The sequence below is a fragment of the Dermochelys coriacea genome, chromosome 2, assembly GCF_009764565.3.
Source record: "Dermochelys coriacea isolate rDerCor1 chromosome 2, rDerCor1.pri.v4, whole genome shotgun sequence".
In the NCBI taxonomy this organism is placed as follows: domain Eukaryota; kingdom Metazoa; phylum Chordata; order Testudines; family Dermochelyidae; genus Dermochelys; species Dermochelys coriacea.
This window is the reverse complement of record NC_050069.1, coordinates 111,987,162-112,008,236: the sequence shown is the minus strand read 5'-3', so window position 1 is coordinate 112,008,236 and position 21,075 is coordinate 111,987,162. Positions and strand designations below refer to the sequence as shown.

The 21,075-nt window shown below is 43.6% G+C and overlaps 1 protein-coding gene across 1 annotated transcript in view; it reads left to right on the top strand.

The window, feature by feature from the left end:
* The first annotated feature begins 16,105 nt into the window (after positions 1-16,105).
* RNF182 (ring finger protein 182) overlaps positions 16,106-21,075 on the top strand; it is a 38,085-nt gene continuing 33,115 nt past the window's right edge. Inside the window, exon 1 of the mRNA XM_038392272.2 lies at positions 16,106-16,223. The gene's annotated coding sequence lies outside the window, so the exon portion shown is untranslated. The remainder of the gene's footprint in view (positions 16,224-21,075) is intronic.

Here is a 21,075-nt window from a genome sequence, read left to right as displayed (position 1 = left end):
CAAATTAGCCATCAACATTACCCAAAAGAGCCACAGTAGTGTGAATTCATTGTTTCGTTCACTATAAATATATAATTTTCTGACTGACCAAGTATTTTACAATCTGTTAATAACATACTAAAAGCATTCTGACTGGTTAATAATTAAATCACACATTGTTTTAATATCATGTGCTGCAAAGAGGCACAGGAGATATGTTAAGGAGCCACTTGCAGTTCCCAAGCCTCAGTCTGATTATCCCTGCTTTCACCCTATATAATGTAACTAGATGCTCTCATCTTAATATTTCCTTTTATCTTTGTTCCCTTTCAACTTCACTGGAAGCCCCCTAGTTCTTGTATTATGAAAAATACTGACTAAGAACACAGGATTTACTTTCTCTATACCATTACATATTTTTTAAACCTCCATCATGTCCCCTCTTATTCATCTCTTCCATACACAGCCCTAATCCTTTTCAGTGTCTCCATACAGAACTCTCTCTCCAAGCCTCTAATCATTTTATCACCCTCTTTTTTGAGATGGGGTTACCAGAAGTGACTCAAGTATTCCAGGTGAAGGCAGATAGTTGACGTATAGCAGATTATAATATTTTCAATATGATTTTTCTATCCCATTCCTTATACATCCCATCATTTTGTCTGCTTTTTGACAGCTGCTGTGGGTTGACTGTCCACAACAATGTCTGGATCTTCTTCCTGGATGGTTACATTTAAGTAACATCTAGACCTCACCTAGAATACTGTGTGCAGTTCTGGTCTCCCATGTTTAAAAAGGATGAATTCAAGCTGGAGCAGGTACAGAGAAGGGCTAGTAGGATGATCCGAGGAATGGAAAACTTGTCTTATGAAAGGAGACTTAAGGAGATTGGCTTGTTTAGCCTAACTAAAAGAAGGTTGAGGGGAGATATGATTGCTCTCTATAAATATATCAGAGGGATAAATACAGGAGAGGGAGAGGAATTATTTAAGCTCAGCACCAATGTGGACACAAGAACAAATGGGTATAAACTGGCCACCAGGAAGTTTAGACTTGAAATCAGACGAAGGTTTTTAACCATCAGAGGAGTGAAGTTTTGGAATAGCCTTCCAAGGGAAGCAGTGGGGGCAAAAGATCTATCTGGCTTTAAGATTCTACTCGATAAGTTTATGGAGGAGATGGTATGATGGGATAAGGTGATTTTGGTAAGTAATTGATCTTTAAATATTCAGGGTAAATAGGCCAAATCCCCTGAGATGGGATATTAGATGGATGGGATCTGAGTTACCCAGGAAAGAATTTTCTGTAGTATCTGGCTGGTGAATCTTGCCCATATGCTCAGGGTTTAGCTGATCGCCATATTTGGGGTCGGGAAGGAATTTTCCTCCAGGGCAGATTGGAGAGGCCCTGGAGGTTTTTCGCCTTCCTCTGTAGCATGGGGCATGGTTGACTGGAGGGAGGCTTCTCTGCTCCTTGAAGTCTTTAAACCATGATTTAAGGACTTCAGTAGCTCAGACGTGGGTGAGGTTTTTCATAGGAATGGGTGGGTGAGATTCTGTGGCCTGCACTGTGCAGGAGGTCAGACTAGATGATCAGAATGGTCCCTTCTGACCTTAGTATCTATGAATCTAAGTTAGAACCCAATAAGTTGTATGAGCAGTTTAATTTATTCCTTTCAGAGTGTATTACATTCCATTTTTCAACAATGAATTTCACTGGCCATTGTATTGTCCATTCACCTCGCTTGGTTGAGATATTCCAAAGGTGCCTAGACCTTTCTAGTGATTTGCAGACTAAAAAAATATATAGTGTCATTTACACATTTTGCCACCTTATTTCACTCCCTTTTCTCAACTATAAATAAATATATTTGATATCAATCCTAATATGGATCCTGGGGATGCCCCATTGCTAGCCTTTTGTCATGTTGAAATTGACCATTTATTCCTACTCTTTGCTTTCTTAGTTAGTTTTTAATCCATAACATCACTTTCTCTCTCCCCAAGACTATTTAATTTTCTTAATAGACTTTTGTGAGTGATTTTGTTAAAGATCTTATTGAAAGACCAAATAAATTATATCTGATCTTCTTTATCTAGTATTGTGTTAATATACTCAAATAACTGAAATAGAATGGGAAGGCACATTTCCTTTAGAGAAGGCATGCTTGTTTGTCCCTATCATATTATGTAGGTGCTTTCTTTCTTTACTTATCATTTTCAACCAATATTCCTGGAATTGAAATACGGCTGACTAGTCTCCAATTCCCAGGATTGCTGTGAGCATCTTTTTTTAAAAAAATAGGTACAACATAGTGATAATGTTTCAATGCTTCAGTTCTGTCCCCACAAAACTGGCAAAACCCAATCCCCCTGAATAAAGAGACTATACAGTTATTACTATTTAACATTGATATTGTGGTACCATCTGAAGGCCACACTGGACTAGGCCCTGTACAAGTATACAGCAAATGACAGTCCCCTCCCTAAAAAGCTGCTTATTTGAAATGTAAGCACTTTGGGGGAGAGGCTGTTTTTGTCGTGTGTGTGCAGTGCCTAGCACAATTAGGATGGAGCCTCTAGGCATACTTCAATACAAATCATGATAATGAAAAATTTTTCATCAGGACAGCACCAGATTTTTATATGGTGTCCTGAACTTTTCAGGATGCCTGAAAATGTCCGAGTTTTTCATTTTCTCAGTCAAAATTTTTTTTAGTTTGGTTATTTTTTAAAATGTATTGCTGTACTGAGTAGGATTTATTCTTTGTTTACCAGGAATAAACAATCCAGTCAAGTAAGTGTTTGGTGTGATTAATGGTATTTGGAGCGATGACAAAAGTCAGAAGAGTGTGGATACTTTCAAAGCTGTTCTTTTGCTCAAAGAGAATGGTAACAACACTTGCTCAGTGTTTCATAATGAAGTCACTCAGAACACTGAGTTATGGGAAAAAATCCTTCACACTGAGAATAAGCACATGATGCTGAGTCAGAAGCTGGTAATGGTAACCCCAGCACACTTTTATTTTATTTTTTAAATGTTCTTTTTTTTGTCTGAGTATTTTGTGACCCTAATAAAATGCTGTTATAAGTGAGTCAACTTTTCATTTTAAAAGTATGGTCACCTTACCCTGGAAAGGCTTCTGCAGAGTTAGGAGAAGGGGAGACTGTTGGAGAGCAAAAGCGTAAGATAACCAGGGCCTTAAAATGCTGCAAAATTTGATGTTGATGTTAAAAATGACATCACTGAAATGGCAGCATTTCAACTATGGCAACTTCAAACAGTTTGCATCAACTTGGCATGTTTGGGATTAAAGTGAACTGCCTCATAGATTCATAGATACTAAGGTCAGAAGGGACCACTCTGATCATCTAGTCCGACCTCCTGCACAGCGCAGGCCACAGAATGTCACCCACCACTCCTATGAAAAACCTCACCCATGTCTGAGCTATTGAAGTCCTCAAATCATGGTTCAAAACTTCAAGGAGCAGAGAAGCCTCCCTCCAGTCAACCATGCCCCATGCTACAGAGGAAGGCAAAAAAACCTCCAGGGCCTCTCCAGGAAGTTTTTGGAAAGCGTAGGGGACAATTTCCTGGTGCAAGTGCTAGGGGAGCCAACTAGGGGGAGCGCTTTTCTTGACCTGCTGCTCACAAACCGGGTAGAATTAGTGGGGGAAGCAAAAGTGGATGGGAATCTGGGAGGCAGTGACCATGAGTTGGTTGAGTTCAGGATCCTGACGCAGGGAAGAAAGGTAAGCAGCAGGATACGGACCCTGGACTTCAGGAAAGCAGACTTTGACTCCCTCAGGGAACAGATGGCCAGGATCCCCTGGGGGACTAACATGAAAGGGAAGGGAGTCCAGGAGAGCTGGCTGTATTTCAAGGAATCCCTGTTGAGGTTACAGGGACAAACCATCCCGATGAGTCGAAAGAATAGTAAATATGGCAGGCGACCAGCTTGGCTTAATGGTGAAATCCTAGCGGATCTTAAACATAAAAAAGAAGCTTACAAGAAGTGGAAGGTTGGACATATGACCAGGGAAGAGTATAAAAATATTGCTCGGGCATGTAGGAAAGATATCAGGAGGGCCAAATCGCACCTGGAGCTGCAGCTAGCAAGAGATGTCAAGAGTAACAAGAAGGGTTTCTTCAGGTATGTTGGCAACAAGAAGAAAGCCAAGGAAAGTGTGGGCCCCTTACTGAATGAGGGAGGCAAGCTAGTGACAGAGGATGTGGAAAAAGCTAATGTACTCAATGCTTTTTTTGCCTCTGTTTTCACTAACAAGGTCAGCTCCCAGACTGCTGTGCTGGGCAACACAAAACGGGGAAGAGATGGCCAGCCCTCTGTAGAGATAGAGGTGGTTAGGGACTATTTAGAAAAGCTGGACGTGCACAAGTCCATGGGGCCGGACGAATTGCATCCGAGAGTGCTGAAGGAATTGGCGGCTGTGATTGCAGAGCCCTTGGCCATTATCTTTGAAAACTCGTGGCGAACGGGGGAAGTCCCGGATGACTGGAAAAAGGCTAATGTAGTGCCCATCTTTAAAAAAGGGAAGAAGGAGGATCCTGGGAACTACAGGCCGGTCAGCCTCACCTCAGTCCCTGGAAAAATCATGGAGCAGGTCCTCAAAGAATCAATCCTGAAGCACTTAGAGGAGAGGAAAGTGATCAGGAACAGTCAGCATGGATTCACCAAGGGAAGGTCATGCCTGACTAATCTAATCGCCTTTATGATGAGATTACTGGTTCTGTGGATGAAGGGAAAGCAGTGGATGTATTGTTTCTTGACTTTAGCAAAGCTTTTGACACGGTCTCCCACAGCATTCTTGTCAGCAAGTTAAGGAAGTATGGGCTGGATGAATGCACTATAAGGTGGGTAGAAAGCTGGCTAGATTGTCGGGCTCAACGGGTAGTGATCAATGGCTCCATGTCTAGTTGGCAGCCGGTGTCAAGTGGAGTGCCCCAGGGGTCGGTCCTGGGGCCCGTTTTGTTCAATATCTTCATAAATGATCTGGAGGATGGTGTGGATTGCACTCTCAGCAAATTTGCGGATGATACTAAACTGGGAGGAGTGGTAGATACGCTGGAGGGGAGGGATAGGATACAGAAGGACCTAGACAAATTGGAGGATTGGGCCAAAAGAAATCTAATGAGGTTCAATAAGGATAAATGCAGGGTCCTGCACTTAGGATGGAAGAATCCAATGCACCGCTACAGACTAGGGACCGAATGGCTCGGCAGCAGTTCTGCGGAAAAGGACCTAGGGGTGACAGTGGACGAGAAGCTGGATATGAGTCAGCAGTGTGCCCTTGTTGCCAAGAAGGCCAATGGCATTTTGGGATGTATAAGTAGGGGCATAGCGAGCAGATCGAGGGACGTGATCGTTCCCCTCTATTCGACACTGGTGAGGCCTCATCTGGAGTACTGTGTCCAGTTTTGGGCCCCACACTACAGGAAGGATGTGGATAAATTGGAAAGAGTACAGCGAAGGGCAACAAAAATGATTAGGGGTCTAGAGCACATGACTTATGAGGAGAGGCTGAGGGAGCTGGGATTGTTTAGTCTGCAGAAGAGAAGAATGAGGGGGGATTTGATAGCTGCTTTCAACTACCTGAAAGGGGGTTTCAAAGAGGATGGCTCTAGACTGTTCTCAATGGTAGCAGATGACAGAACGAGGAGTAATGGTCTCAAGTTGCAATGGGGGAGGTTTAGATTGGATATTAGGAAAAACTTTTTCACTAAGAGGGTGGTGAAACACTGGAATGCATTACCTAGGGAGGTGGTAGAATCTCCTTCCTTAGAGGTTTTTAAGGTCAGGCTTGACAAAGCCCTGGCTGGGATGATTTAACTGGGACTTGGTCCTGCTTTGAGCAGGGGGTTGGACTAGATGACCTTCTGGGGTCCCTTCCAACCCTGATATTCTATGATTCTATGATTCAATCTGCCCTGGAGGAAAACTCCCTCCCGACCCCAAACATGGCAATCAGCCAAACCCTGAGCACATGGGCAAGATTCACCAGCCAGATACCCAGGAAAGAATTTTCTATAGTAAATCAGATCCCATCCATCTAATATCCCATCTCAGGGGATTTGGCTTATTTACCCTGAATATTTAAAGATCAATTACTTACCAAAATCCCATTATCCCATCATACCATCTCCTCCATAAACTTATCGAGTAGAATCTTAAAACCAGATAGATCTTTTGCCCCCCACTGCTTCCCTTGGAAGGTTATTCCAAAACTTCACTCCTCTGATGGTTAGAAACCTTCGTCTGATTTCAAGTCTAAACTTCCTGGTGGCCAGTTTATACCCATTTGTTCTTGTGTCCACATTGGTGCTGAGCTTAAATAATTCCTCTCCCTCTCCTATATTTATCCCTCTGATATATTTATAGAGAGCAATCATATCTCCCCTCAGCCTTCTTTTAGTTAGGCTAAACAAGCCAAGCTCCTTAAGTCTCCTTTCATAAGACAAGTTTTCCATTCCTCGGATCATCCTAGTAGCCCTTCTCTGTACCTGCTCCAGTTTGAATTCATCCTTTTTAAACATGGGAGACCAGAACTGCACACAGTATTCTAGGTGAGGTCTCACCAGTGCCTTGTATAACGGTACTAAAACCTCCTTATCCCTACTGGAAATGCCTCTCCTGATGCATCCCAAAACCGCATTAGCTTTTTTCACAGCCATATCACATTGGCAGCTCATAGTCATCCTATGATCAACCAATACTCCAAGGTCCTTCTCCTCTTCCGTTACTTCTAATTGATGCGTCCCCAACTTATAACTAAAATTCTTGTTATTAATCCCTAAATGCATAACCTTACACTTCTCACTATTAAATTTCATCCTATTACTATTACTCCAGTTTACAAGGTCATCCAGATCCTCCTGTATAATATCCCGATCCTTCTCTGAATTGGCAATACCTCCCAGCTTTGTATCATCTGCAAACTTTATTAGCACACTCCCACTTTTTGTGCCAAGGTCAGTAACAAAAAGATTAAATAAGATTGGTCCCAAAACCGATCCCTGAGGAACTCCACTGGTAACCTCCCTTCAACCTGACAGTTCGCCTTTCAGTAGGACCCGTTGCAGTCTCCCCTTTAACCAATTCCTTATCCACCTTCTGATGTTCATATTGATCCCCATCTTCTCCAATTTAACTAATAATTCCCCATGTGGCACGGTATCAAACGCCTTACTGAAATCTAGGTAAATTAGATCCACTGCATTTCCTTTATCTAAAAAGATCTGTTACTTTTTCAAAAAAGGAGATTAGGTTGGTTTGGCACGATCTACCTTTTGTAAAACCATGTTGTATTTTGTCCCATTTACCATTGACTTCAATGTCCTTAACTAATTTCTCCTTCAAAATTTTTTCCAGGACCTTGCATACTACAGATGTCAAACTAACTGGCCTGTAGTTACCTGGATCACTTTTTTTTCCTTTCTTAAAAATAGGAACTATATTAGCAATTCTCCAATCATTCGGTACTATTCCTGAGTTTACAGATTCATTAAAAATTCTTGCTAATGGGCTTGCAATTTCAGGTGCCAATTCCTTTAATATTCTTGGATGAAGATTATCTGGGCCCCCCGATTTAGTCCCATTAAGCTGTTTCAGTTTCGCTTCTACCTCTGATATGGTAATATCTACCTCTATATCCTCCTTCCCATTTGTCATGCTACCATTATCCCCAAGATCCTCTTTAGCCTTATTAAAGACTGAGGCAAAGTATTTGTTTAGATATTGGGCCATGCCTAGATTATCTTTAACCTCCGCTCCATCCTCAGTGTTAAGCGGCCCCACTTCTTCCTTCTTAGTTTTCTTCTTATTTATATGGCTATAGAACCTTTTACTATTGGTTTTAATTCCCTTTGCAAGGTCCAACTCTACTCGACTTTTAGCCTCTCTGACTTTATCCCTACATCTTCTGACCTCAATTAGGTAGCTTTCCTTGCTGATCCCTCCCATCTTCCACTCCCTGTATGCTTTCTGCTTCTTCATAATCACCTCTCTAAGATGCTTGCTCATCCAGCTTGGTCTACAACTCCTTCCTATGAATTTTTTCCCCTTTCTTGGGATACAGGCTTCCGATAGCTTCTGCAGTTTTGATTTAAAGTAATCCCAGGCCTCAACTGCCTTTAGATCCATAAGTTCTTCAGTCCAATCCACCTCTCTAACCAATTGCCTTAATTTTTCAAAGTCAGCCCTTTTGAAATCAAAAACCCTAGTTGCAGATTTATTTTTGTTAATCCTTCCATTTAGTTTGAACTGAATTAGCTCATGATCACTTGAGCCAAGATTGTCCCCTACAACCATTTCTTCTATGAGGTCCTCGCTACTCACCAAAATCAAATCTAAAATGGCATCCCCTCTAGTCGATTCAGCAACTACTTGATGAAGGAATCCATCAGCTATCGCATCTAGGAAAATCTGAGCCCTATTATTACTAGCACTGGTCCTCCAGTCTATATCTGGAAGTTAAAGTCTCCCATGATCACGCAGTTTCCATTAGTATTTACTTTATTAAAGACATTAAAAAGGGCTCTATCCATAACCAAATTAGATCCTGGAGGTCTATAGCACACCCCAAGCACTATCGCAGGAGAGGCTTTACTAGTTTTCTTCCCCAATGTAATTTTTGCCCAGACAGACTCTGTCTTATCCATTGCATCGCTTCTTATTTCTTTACATTCTAACTCATCGTTGATATACAATGCTACTCCACCCCCTTTACCTTTGTTTCTGTCTTTCCTAAAGAGCACATACCCTTCAATACCTGTAGTCCAGTCATGACTACTATTCCACCATGTTTCTGTTATCCCTATAATATCTGGTTTCTCTTCCTGCACCAGTAGCTCTAGTTCCTCCATTTTGTTACCTAGACTCCTCGCATTGGTGTATAAACATCTTAATTTTTGCTGTTTGGCCTCGCTCACATTTTGTACCCTATTAGGCACAGTCATTCTACAGCCAGTATAACCTATTAGACTAGTATCCACACCGCCCTCGCTCCTTATATACATTCTCCTACCCATGGCTGTATCCTTTCTTACTTCATCTTCTTCCCTCTCAATGCTAAAATCTGGCGTGGAGATTTTCTGGACATCTCCCATCCATCTCCCCCCAATTCCTAGTTTAAAGCTCTCTTTATCAGTTGTGCCAGCCTCGATCCTAGAAGTCTATTTCCTTCCCTACTCAGATGAAGTCCATCCCGAGAGAACTGACCTCTGTCCGTGAATGCCTCCCAGTGGCCATACATCCCAAAGCCCTCCTTATAGCACCACTGCCTAAGCCATCTGTTGACAGTCATAATCTTGACACACCTTTGTTGCCCTTCTCTAGGAACAGGAAGGATCCCGCTAAAGATCACCTGAGCCTCAATTTCCTTAAGCGTCTTCCCCAGCCTAGCATAGTCTCCCTTGATACTTTCCAGTGAGAATCTGGCTGTATCATTTGTTCCCACATGAAGGATAATTAGGGGATTCTTTCCCACTCCCTTGAGGATCCTTTTCAACCTCAGGTCTACATCCCGTATCTTAGCACCCGGAAGACAGCACACCCTTCTATTCTCAGGATCAGCTCTAGTTACAGGCCTGTCTATTCTTCTCAATAAAGAGTCCCCGATCACATAGACCTGCCTTTTCCTGGTGACAGTGCTATTCTCCAGTCTCTCCCCTGTTCCCTCTGGCTGCAAGTTCTTTCCATTCCTATTTTCCCTTAGGATTCTCTTCAACCCATCCTGTATCCTCCTGGGGCTCATATTTGGTGTAGTCTCCCTTGACTCTTCCCCTTTTTCTATAGGGCTAGCCTCTCTTCTCTTCTTCCTTACCCTTCCACCTTCAGCAACTACCTGCTGAGCCCCTTCTTCATTTTCCAACTCTGCAAACCTGTTCCTAAGCTCTATTTCTCCTTCACTAGCCCATCTTTTTCTCTGCGTGGTTCTTTGAGTCACATGTTTCCACTGACCACTTTCCTCATCCAGTCTCTCCTCAAAATTCCCCAGCCCTGCTTCCATCCGTGAGTCTGAGCTTTTCCCTTCAGATACCTCATATCTTTGCTCCATCATCTGCTCAAACCCCTTCCTAAACTCAACCAGACTTCCCACCTGCATCTCCAAACCTTGGATCTTTTCCTCCATCAGCTCTATCAGACGGCATTTCATGCAGACAAAACTCTTACCGGTTCCCCCCTCCAGGATCATGTACATACCACAGCTTCCACATCCAGTCATCCTCAATGTGTCTTTCACTGCAGGAGTCACTCCCACAGCTTCCTCTGTATCTGTCATCTCCTTCCCACCTAAATCCTGTTAATCTGGGAAACACAAGCCACACCAAAAAGACCACCCCCCCAGCAAAAGCAAACCCCAAACAAGCACAATACAAACTCCCCCTCAAACTCCCACATTTAGAGCTCTGTTTGTTTGCTAGCTCCTGTGCCACTGCAGCTGTCTGTGCCGCTGCCCGACTGGCTGGCTACCTTTATAGGGCCCCTAGTCAGAAGCCCCACCCCCTAGGCAGGGCTCAGCTGCTCTCTCAGCACAAAGCCCCAGCCCCTAATCAGGCTCAGCTGCTCTCCCAGCACAAAACCCCTACACACACACAAATACAAATACTAAAAATACAAAACCAAGTACAACTACCTTCTCCTCCAACAGAACTCCCACTCAAAGTCCCCTGTTTAGAGCCTCCTAACAGTATTATAGATTATAGGATCCAAAAGACTCTTAATGACTCTTAATTAGCTAAAATTAAATTTAAAATAAAAGCTTAAAAATGGAAAACATGTATAGGACCCAGAAGAGCCAAATGGCTAAGGCTAAGATCCAGGTGAAGTATATCCACTGAACCCCATTTCAGGTAAAACGACATCCTATCTTTTGAGAGAATTGTGCAAAGTACTGGGAATGAAAAGCACCTGAGTTTTAATTCTGATTCTGAGGACTCCTGTGTGCTTGACAAGTCAACTAAATGTCATGCCTCAGTTTCCCTATCTGAAAACTTACTTACTTCATGGGTTGACAACAAATTGAATAGTTAACACTTAGAACATAAGAATGGCTACCCTGGGTGTGACATTACCCATATTCTGTAAAAGCTGTGACCATAATAGTATAGACTGTCACACTGGGTCAGACCAATGGTCCATCTAGCACAGTATCCTGTCTTCCGACTGTGGCCATTGCCAGATACTTCAAAGGGAATGAACAGGACAATCGTCAACTGATTCATTCCCTGTCATCCATTTCTAGCATCTGGCAGTCAGAGGCTTAGGGACCCCCCAGAGCATGAGGCTGCATCCCTGACATCTTGGCTAATAGATCCATCAATGGCTATCTTCCATGAACCTATCTAAGTCTTTCTTTAATCCAGTTATAGTTTTGGCCTTCATAACATCCTCTGGCAACTAGTTCCAGAGGTTGACTGTGCATTGTATGAAGTACTTTATTTTGTCTGTTTTAACCCTGCTGCCTATTAATTTCATTGCATGACTCCTATTCTTATGTTATGAGAAGGGATAAATAGCACTTCCTTATTCACTTTCTCCACACCATTCATGATTTTATAGACCAGTGGTTTTCAAACTTTTTTCTGGTGACCCAGTTGAAGAAAATTGTTGATGTCCGCAACCCAACAGAGCTGTGGATGAGGGGTTTGGGGTATGGGAGGGGCTCTGGGCTGGGGCAGGAGGTTGGGGTACGGGAGGGGGTCAGGGCTCTGGGCTGGGGGTGCAGGATCTGGGCTTGGGCTGGGGATGAGGGGTTTGGGGTGCAGGAAGGGGCTCTGGGTTTGGGGGATCTCAGGATTCGGGCAGGGGATTGGGGCATGGGCTTACCTCAGGCAGCTCCTGGTCAGCAGTGCAGTGAGGGTGCTAAGGCAGGCTTCCTGCCTCTCCTGGCACCGTGGACCACGCTGCACTCCCGAAGCTCCTAGGCAGAGGCACACAAGTGGCTCCACATGGCTCTCGCCCACAGTTACCACCCCAACAGGTCCCATTGGCCTGTTCCCAGCCAATGGGAGCATGGAGCTGGTGCTTGGGGTGGGGGCAGCATGTGGAGCCACGTGGCTCCCCTGCCTAGGAGCCGGACCTGCTGCTGGCCACTTCTGGGGCGCAGCACGATGTCAGAACAGGTAGGAACTAGCCTGCCTTAGCCAGGCAGCACAGCCAACGAGACTTTTAACAGCTCGGTGCTGACCAGAGTTGCTGCCACCCACTGCTTTACATTCTGCAACCCAGTACTGGGTCGTGACCCACAGTTTGAAAATCACTGTTCTAGACCTCTGTCATATTCCCCCCTTAGTTGTCTCTTTTTTGAATAGTCTCAGTCTTTTTAAAGTCAATTTCATTACAGATTGAAAATGCTACTTTTGAGTTTAGTGTTATCAGTGCTCAGATACTGTACTGCATTCAAGGATGTCCACTTTTCTATCATTTTTCTAGCCCTTCCTGTGAACATGTAAAGGAGGAAAATGTGGCAATGGTTTGCAAATTCTAATTCCTGTGGGCATGTGGAGAAAACCATATGGGTTAAAATCATTGGATAGAATCATCTTTCTGATAGAAGACTGTCTGGGAAATTTTTATAACTGAAATGAATAGGCATTGTGTTGTTGACATTGTGCTTCTCCCTTGAGACTAACTGTCCAGTTTATTACAAACTAATGTTCACATTCTTAAATTTTTACAGTCTTAATTTGAAAGGCCTCTTTACTGTAAAATCTCAAATGAATTGCATTTTAACTTGCTAATTTTTAAACAAATTTATTTATTGAGTATAATTAAATTCCAGACAATCAAAGTGTATGTAAAAATACTGCTGCAAATGGGGAATTAATAAGCAAAATATCACCTAGGCTGTGAAGGTCAACATGTCCCATTCTCTAAACCTATACTTTGTGCTTCAGATCAGAGGAGTTCTTTAATGTAAAAAAGCAATTTCATTCAGCCTCTGATCAGATGGATTTGTCTCAGTCTAGGTTTGGTATTCAGCAGGCATCCTTGGTAGGTAGGTTGGTAGATGGTGACCCCAATCCTTCATAGCAACTCTGCTCTGTTCTCACTTCTCCCTTTTTCCTCCTGCTGTTGTTCATTGTTTTATAATCTGTCAAAAATTCTGCTTTAACCCATGTTTTGTGAGGAAGTCATGGGGAGAAAGGAAGGGCTTTTTTTGTCTTTGCCAAACTCTTCCTGAGGAGTATAGTCTGAAATGTGTAGGCGGATCTTGGCACAGATTCATCAACTCACAGTGACTTGCAATGCTGATACTTAATAGTCATCACCAGTAGTTTAGCACTGGCAGCAGCTAAGATTGATAATATAGTTTGGGTGTTGTATCTTGTGTGCTAGGTTTCTTATATTTGGCAAATTTAGGAGCAAAGTTAATCAATATAAACTAAGGAATGAAAAGAGAGAGAGAAGTCCATCTTTCATTCCAGAAGGATGATTATCAACTTTCATTTGCTTGGGAGAGAAGAAAACTTTTCAAAGGGGAAAATAAAACGAGAGCATGCTGCATAAATTGGAGTCAGGGTTGGATTGAACAACCCTTGGAGGATGCACAGGAGGAAGAATAGGAATTGCCTTTGACTTCCCTTTGGCTCTCATAGCACTGCTCTGTGGTGGTGGTGGTGAGTGACACCCCACATGGGCAGGAGGCTCCCATGGAAAAGTACCCCCCAGCCCACACCTGTGCATAACCAAACCAAGAAGTGTGAGGGGAGGCCCTCATTTTGGGGACACTAGGATCCAAGTAGGGCCTCCCCCACATTGTAGTCTTGGGGAAGGGGGGAGAGCAGACAGGAACCAGGCAGCCAAAGCAGGAACTGCTGAACTTGGAAGGGGGTAAAATGGGGTTCAACTGGGGCCATCCCTCCTCCATCACATCTCTGGATCCAGAACTGTGCAAGGGAGACGCCCATCTACTTTGGAAGCACTAGGGCATAGGTGGTGCCTCCCCTGCGCACACCTTCATGCGTACCCCCCAACAGTCCCAGGTTATGCGGGACTGTCCTGCTGTGGCTCCCAAAACCTCCTGGCATGGTTGAAGCAGAACATTTCCCACATTCAGTGGCGCCCACAGCCATACACACCTTACATGCAGTGTGTAAAATTGGCTGGGGGACAGCTAGGGAGGGCACTGGCTTCAACTGCTCCTGGGAATGCTCAGCTCCTCTGGGCAGCTCAGTGGCTGCAGCGGAGCTCAGGGACGGAGCGTGATACTGCCTGACTGGAAGGCAGGGGATGAGCATGGCACAGACCCAGCAGGCAAGGCACTGGGGCCAGCCACTGCAGCCTTGCTGATTCTGCAGGGATTGGCAGATACACTGCGGCCTGGGATCTCCCCAGCTCCCCCGGTGCTGGGCTCAGCAGCCACTATGCTCAGGAACTGCTCTGCTGGCCATGGGAAACTCCATGCAGCTATGCATAAGGTTGAGAGTTATGCCCGTGTGGCCTTGACGGCAAAACCGCAGGGAGGAACCAGCCAAAGACTCCAGCCAGTAGCAGCAGCTGCGGGAGCAGCCAAAGCAGAGACCTTTGGATATATTCAGAGAACTTTCTCATTCTGACTGGACTTTCTCTGCCCTGTGCTGATTGGCTGTGTTCCAACCCTCCTCCTCCCTCAGTCTCTTTACCTCCGCTTCCCTTCACACCTGCCCCCTTACCTTCGCCTCCTTGTCCTGTCCATCTCACCCCCTTTCCCTTCCTTTCCTTTTAGCGTATGCTCTCCTAACTAACCCCCCCCCCCCATTTAAAAACAGTAGAGCTAACATGACCTTTGCTGCCATCCCATAGTTCACATTGCAGGTGGTCTTCCCTTTCCCTACCCGGTGTCTGCCTGAGCTATTTAGATTGAAAGCACTTTGAGGCAGGGAGCATCCACTAGTCTGTGTGTGTTCACCACCCAGCACAATGGGGCCCAACTCTTGGTTGGTCCTTAGCCATTATCCTAATAAACATGATTATTATTATTAAGAATAACAAATGAGTGATACTCTCCATTGAGCTCCCCTTAGAGAATAATGAGCTACTCCCACAAACAATTCCCCACAATGTGTGATAAACCCCATGTACTGTGTGCTCACACTTGCCTCCAGGAGGGGTGAAGGGCTGGGGGGCTGATTCATTAGGTCACCCATTTAAACAAAAACCCACTCACTTTTTCTCTTGTGAGAAACATCACTTCTATTAAGTGCTGCTGCAGGAAATCAGAGCCAGTGATAGGCATAAGCAGATTAAGCAATTGCTTAGGGCCCTGTGCAGCTCAAGGGGGTCCCCTATTTGCTTTTTATTGTGTTGTGTGGGAGGGGCCCAAAATATTCCTGCTTGGGGGCCCCCAATGGGCTACCACAGCCTCTGCTGGAAATGTTTATACTGTGGTTCTGAAAAATCTCTAAAAAGAAAAGGAGTACTTGTGGCACCTTAGAGACTAACAAATTTATTAGAGCATAAGCTGTAGCTCACGAAAGCTTATGCTCTAATAAATTTGTTAGTCTCTAAGGTGCCACAAGTACTCCTTTTCTTTTTGCGAATACAGACTAACACGGCTGCTACTCTGAAACCTGAAAAATCTCTGTAACCAATGGATAGTATGGCACCTTGTTCACCCAGAATAATGTGAAGTGGTAGGGATTTAAAATGCACAGCTGGATTTTAAGGGCGTTTCTCCCCTGGGAAGTGTTTGCAAATATCCACCATTTGGTGCAAGTCCAACATTTTCTCTTTTTGTGAGCCCCAGGGATAAGCTGTCTCTGGCAGCATGCAGAAAGGAGTAAGCTCATCTGCAGCAGGGAGAGCATCCCAACGTTCCCTTCAGTTTGATGGCAAAATGTGAATAAGGGGCTCTCCCCTCAAACTGTGCCCTCCAGCACATCATACTGGAGGAAGGGATGTGGGATGGGGAGTAGTGCTCTGTGCTTGACTGCCCTCTAGAAGAGGAGGGAGAATGGGGAGAAACAACCTTGGGTTGGGCCCTTTCCCTCCCTGGGCTGGACTGCTTTGGGGTTGAGTGCAATAGGAGGAGGCCAGGATATTCCTGAATGAACAGCGCAGGCCCCCTGCCACTTGTCAGTGTCACTTCAGGCTGCAGCCAGTTTCTATAGCGACGGCACTGATCCAGGGCTCCAGAGTAGTAACAAAGCCTGTTCCCGGCTCTCAGACACTTGCTGCTGCTGAGGCTGAGGGAGGAGGAGGGAACCGTCTCCTGAAGAAACCCTGCCTGCAGCACTCAAAACAGGTACAGAGAGGCACCCAGTTCTATCTGCAGCCACCTCACCTTTCACTGCATCTCCATCCCCTGCACAGGGAGCTGACTATGTCTCTGGGTGGTATTGTGGGGTTGGGGCTCCCAAAGCATCAATGGGATTTAATGACTTGCTGACAGTTTATTACTGCACCAGTGTCTCCTCTTGAAGGAGCAAGCAGCAGCCCCGCCTGAAGCAGCTCATTCACCAAAGAGCCTGATGCAAAGCCCCCTGCACACCCCTGCCCTTTCAGGATTATTTGAGGAGGAGGTGAGGAAATGGGTGTGATGGAGGGAGTGAGGGGGCTAAACTCTGCCTGGCTTTGCCACTGTGGAGAAAAACACATGAAAGAATAAGAGGAAGAAGGGAAAGGGAAGATTAATACACACAAATATTGATGTAGTGAGAGAAGAGGACGAGCAGATACGTAGATATTGTGGTAAAAGGCAAAAGAAGGAAAGTTGAGATTTTTGTCAAATCTCTTATTTTTGTTTTTGTTTTTTCTGAAGTTCACTAGAAACTCAGTGCCAGTGATGAAGACTCGTCTGAAAAGAAGAGAGACAAAAGGCTTAGAGAGAAAGACAGTTTTATGACTTTGCCTCAAGTGTGGGAGGAATAAAAATGGTTCAGTTTAATTGTGCAATGGTTCACGGTGCTTGTTGAGGTCACTTTCTTCTGTTAGTCTGACAGGTTGATTTACTGTCCTGGCAACAACCTGAAAGATAAGCTTACAGAAAAATGATACTTTCAGGTTTCATTCCATTTTAGTTCCCTGATCTGCAACTGGTGAGCTTGGCTTTTCATTTCCAGTGGGGATGATATCTATATATTTAAAATATCATGTATGTTCATCAATGAAGTTCATATTTTGTTGCAAATGAAAAGAAAATGATTTCCCTTGGGAGTTCTGTGTTATCTCATTCTATTCTGATTCTCATTTTTAGGAAACGACTGGGTCTGATGATTTTGAAATGTATTGCCTGAGAGAAACAAGAAATGCTAAAGCATTGGGTTTAGGATTAATGAATCAAGAAATTGCTGCACACTCTTGGGAGTAAACATACACTAAGTTACAGTTTGGTTTTATGTAAAATGTGTGTGTTGCTCTCAAATTCAACCTTCACTAGCAAGTGTGGGGGAGGGTTGTTTGTTTTGTTTTGTTTTGTTGTTTTTAACCTCTGTCAGAAATATGGTTAACTGAGGCAACCAAGGATAGTCTGGACTGAGTTGCTAGGAAGGTTGGAATAGTAGGAAGGTGAATTTGCTCTTAGTGCCAAACAGGATCAATAGGAAGGTCATTGACAAGGCAGTCTGTAGAAGTTTGCAATACAGTTAAATGCCTGTATTGTATTTGTACTGGGCTCATAAATAGAATTATTTTTCGGCATTGCTACTTATTTGCTTTTCAAGTAAATGTATTTAATAGACGTTGAAAGAGCTTTCTAAATGAAAACAACTCCCAGTGATGACAAATAGGACCGGATCCTGCAAGGTCAGTCTAAGTAATTAGCTAGCAGTGTTCTATTGTGGGAAGTGGAGTGAAATTATAGCAGTACATGTGTGCAGCCTGTCAGGTACTCGAAACATGTGTGGTCTTTGATGTAAACAGGAAAAGATGGGAGATTGTATATGAAAGAACCATATGCAGAGGTAGATGTGGCAGTAGAGATGATGATTGGTAATTAAGGATTGGAACTTGAAGTGGTACGGGGTATTCTGAGTATAATCACAGTGTCAAGATTTAAGACACAGGAAATAATGTAATATTCATCTTTCAGGATTTCAGTACCCTCATTAGCTAATTGTAGCCTAGGCACTGATGAGTCTATGAGGTGAATATAGAAATTGTTACTCTTAAATAAAATAATTAACCTACCAATTTCACTTCACTGAGAGAGACTTGAGAATATTGAGCTAGGAAATATAAAGAAGAAATGGTGACATGAAAGCTCAACTTTCTTTAGCAGCTGTGAGCAAAAGCAGCAGATGCTTTGTATAAAGCTGAAATTGTCTTCTTTTATAAGAAACAAATTACCTGATAGTTTAATATTATTAATTTTAAATATCTTAAGTAATTCTAAGGTGTATATCACTGTAGTATCTCTCATTTAAACCTTGAATGAAAAGACCTCAGAAGTATTGAGTAAAAAAACCCTAACGTCCCAGTAGACTGGTTTACATATTCTATGTGCAAAGGTTTACTCAATATTTTAAAAAAAAAAGTGTTTGTTTGCCTTTTTTTGCCAAAGTGTTATAACAGTTGCTTTGTTGAAAGTCATAGCCTTCTGAATGCCCTCTGTTTGCACGTAACACCAAGGAGCAAATCTGAATTTATTAAATGCATAGGAATAGCAACCTGAGGTTAGTTAGCACAATGGGAAATGGCATTTCTAGACCTTCCTCCAAGCTATGTGAAATTGAATGCATCTTTCAGGTAGTAAAAGGTCAATTGTGTACATTAATGACAAGTGGACTTCTGCTCCCTTTGTTTGCATGGCACCAGGTGAGGAAAAATATTGGAACTTAACACAAATCCTACCTTAAACCCCAAGTGAAAGCCCAAAAACCTCTTACTGGTTATGCTGCCTAGCAAATTGCATTACAGAAATGGTTCCATGTAGAATATCTGCAAACTCCAAAAATGGGAGTGATGTTAGATGAAATGTGAGAGGAGACAGAAGAGAAAAGCCAAAGTACTACACTGGTACCCTGAAAGAACAAGGTAATTTACCACAGGCTATATCATAACCTGCTATGTAAATAGGTGCAGAAGAAGTTTAGACCACATCAGGACTGTGCAGAGCAAGCCATTTCATATCTTCCTGAGGTCCCTCATTCCACGTAATATCTCAGGAAGAAGGGGACAGGGCCCAAGAAGTCATATAGGAAGCCATTACAAGGAACTGTTCGTAGTGATACAGGGTCACCATACGCATTGGCACACACCAGCAGCAGTTTCATACATACTGAGAGATATATAGCACTGGCACCCGGGAGACTGTGACTTCAGCCCTCCCAGCATTGTTGCTATGGAGTGCTGTGGGATCTAACTGTACAAGGTTCAGAAAATTCTCATGTGGTCTTTTCACACTTTCTGAAGTGTTGCTGTACCTACCCATTGTAAATTGATGTTCCAGCAGTAACATGCTATTGGCAGACATCTGCAGCTTAGTGAGGCATAATATACATACAGTAATCATGACAGTGGATTTCCAAGCGTAAAAAAGCAACTTGCAAATGGTAGATATGTATAGGCTACATGTTAGACTACTGCAAAGAAGTCAGAAATGGTCCATGTGTACATATGCCTTGTGCTTCAGTTCCATTTGCAGGCACATATAAAGATGTATAATGCTATGCATCTTCCCCAGCACATGAACTGTGACTTTTAAACCACTATATTGGATTTTCAAAGCCCACATCATGGATGGTTTCTTATAACTTGTTTTTCCTGCAGATTGAATGGCATGATACACAGCAATTTAGGCATAATAAAAATGTGGTGATTATGCATATGTACCTTTCCATTTTTTTTCTGGCCAAAAAAAGGAACATGTAGCTCTTATTTATTATAGGGAAACTGGGCCAGTTTTCTACCTTCTATTAATTCCCAGACAAAAACTATGCTAAAACGGAATTAAAGTTTGGGAGTACATATCAATAGTTTAGAGTAATCCCTAAAGTTAATGTTGCTCAACATTTTCCGTTATAACATCCTGTTTTCAGTGGAAAGAAAAGGAGGACTTGTGGCACCTGAGAGACTAACAAATTTATTTGAGCATAAGCTTTCGTGAGCTAAAGCTCACTTCATCGGATGCATTCAGTTGCTTATCTTTGCCAAATAGTAACCATTTGGGCTGCAATTTTGCATACCAGATGTCTGCCTCAGGCAGACTTTTTTGAAGATTTCAACAAAAACAATCCAGCCATTTCTCAGAACAAGGTTAGGGGGAAAATAGATTGTTTGGGGGTTTTTCCATGTTAAAAATTGCTTACAGCCATTTTTTTGACATGCTCTGGTGCTTCTATGCAGGAACTTTAAATATAGCAGGTGGTCATCTGTGTCAGGGATGTGTGTTTTGCCAATCTCGTGAAATTCTGCCCAAATTTGGCCATGATATGAGCCTCTGAAAATCTCAGTTCACGTTCAAGCTCCGTAGAGACTTGTTAGTTGTGCAGCTAAATTCTCTGAAGATTCCATCTCCGCTGAGCATGCTTCATCTCAGGGCTGCAAGGCTGAGTATGACTTTCTCTGCAATTGCTCCTCATGGCAGCCAGGGGCAGCTGTGCCGCCATGCACAGGAACCAAGCGCAGGGAGACTGTCTCTCCATTTTCTCAGTCCCCTCACGCCCCACTGGTGCCCAGGCAGTGAGGAGAAGGAGGAAGCAGAGGAGTGAAATGCAGAGAGGTAAGGAGCTGGTTCTGGAGGGTAGAGAGAAGGAAGACTAGGACAAGGGGGGAGGAGAAGAGACTGAGATGGGGAGCTGAAGAGAGAAGGGGCTGGGACAAGAAGACAAAGGGGTGGTGGAGGTGGAGACTGGGACAAGAACAGGCTGGAGGAGCCAGGGACAGAAGGGTCTGTAACCACTAGATACACTCCCCAGAGAATCTAGAACAGAACCCAGGGTTCCTGAGTTTCAACATTTCTGTGCTGTCGCTTGACAGGTATCTGAAACCCATATGGAAAATATGTGCTTTGTCTCCCTTTGCTGGTTGGCCGACGTTAACTACTCTGTTAGTTCAAGTGGCAGAGCTCTGTGCTGTGGATATCCTTAAATGTCCCAATCTTGCTGATGAACCAACCATGTATGAGTCAGTATGGTTCCACATGGTGGAATGTCTGG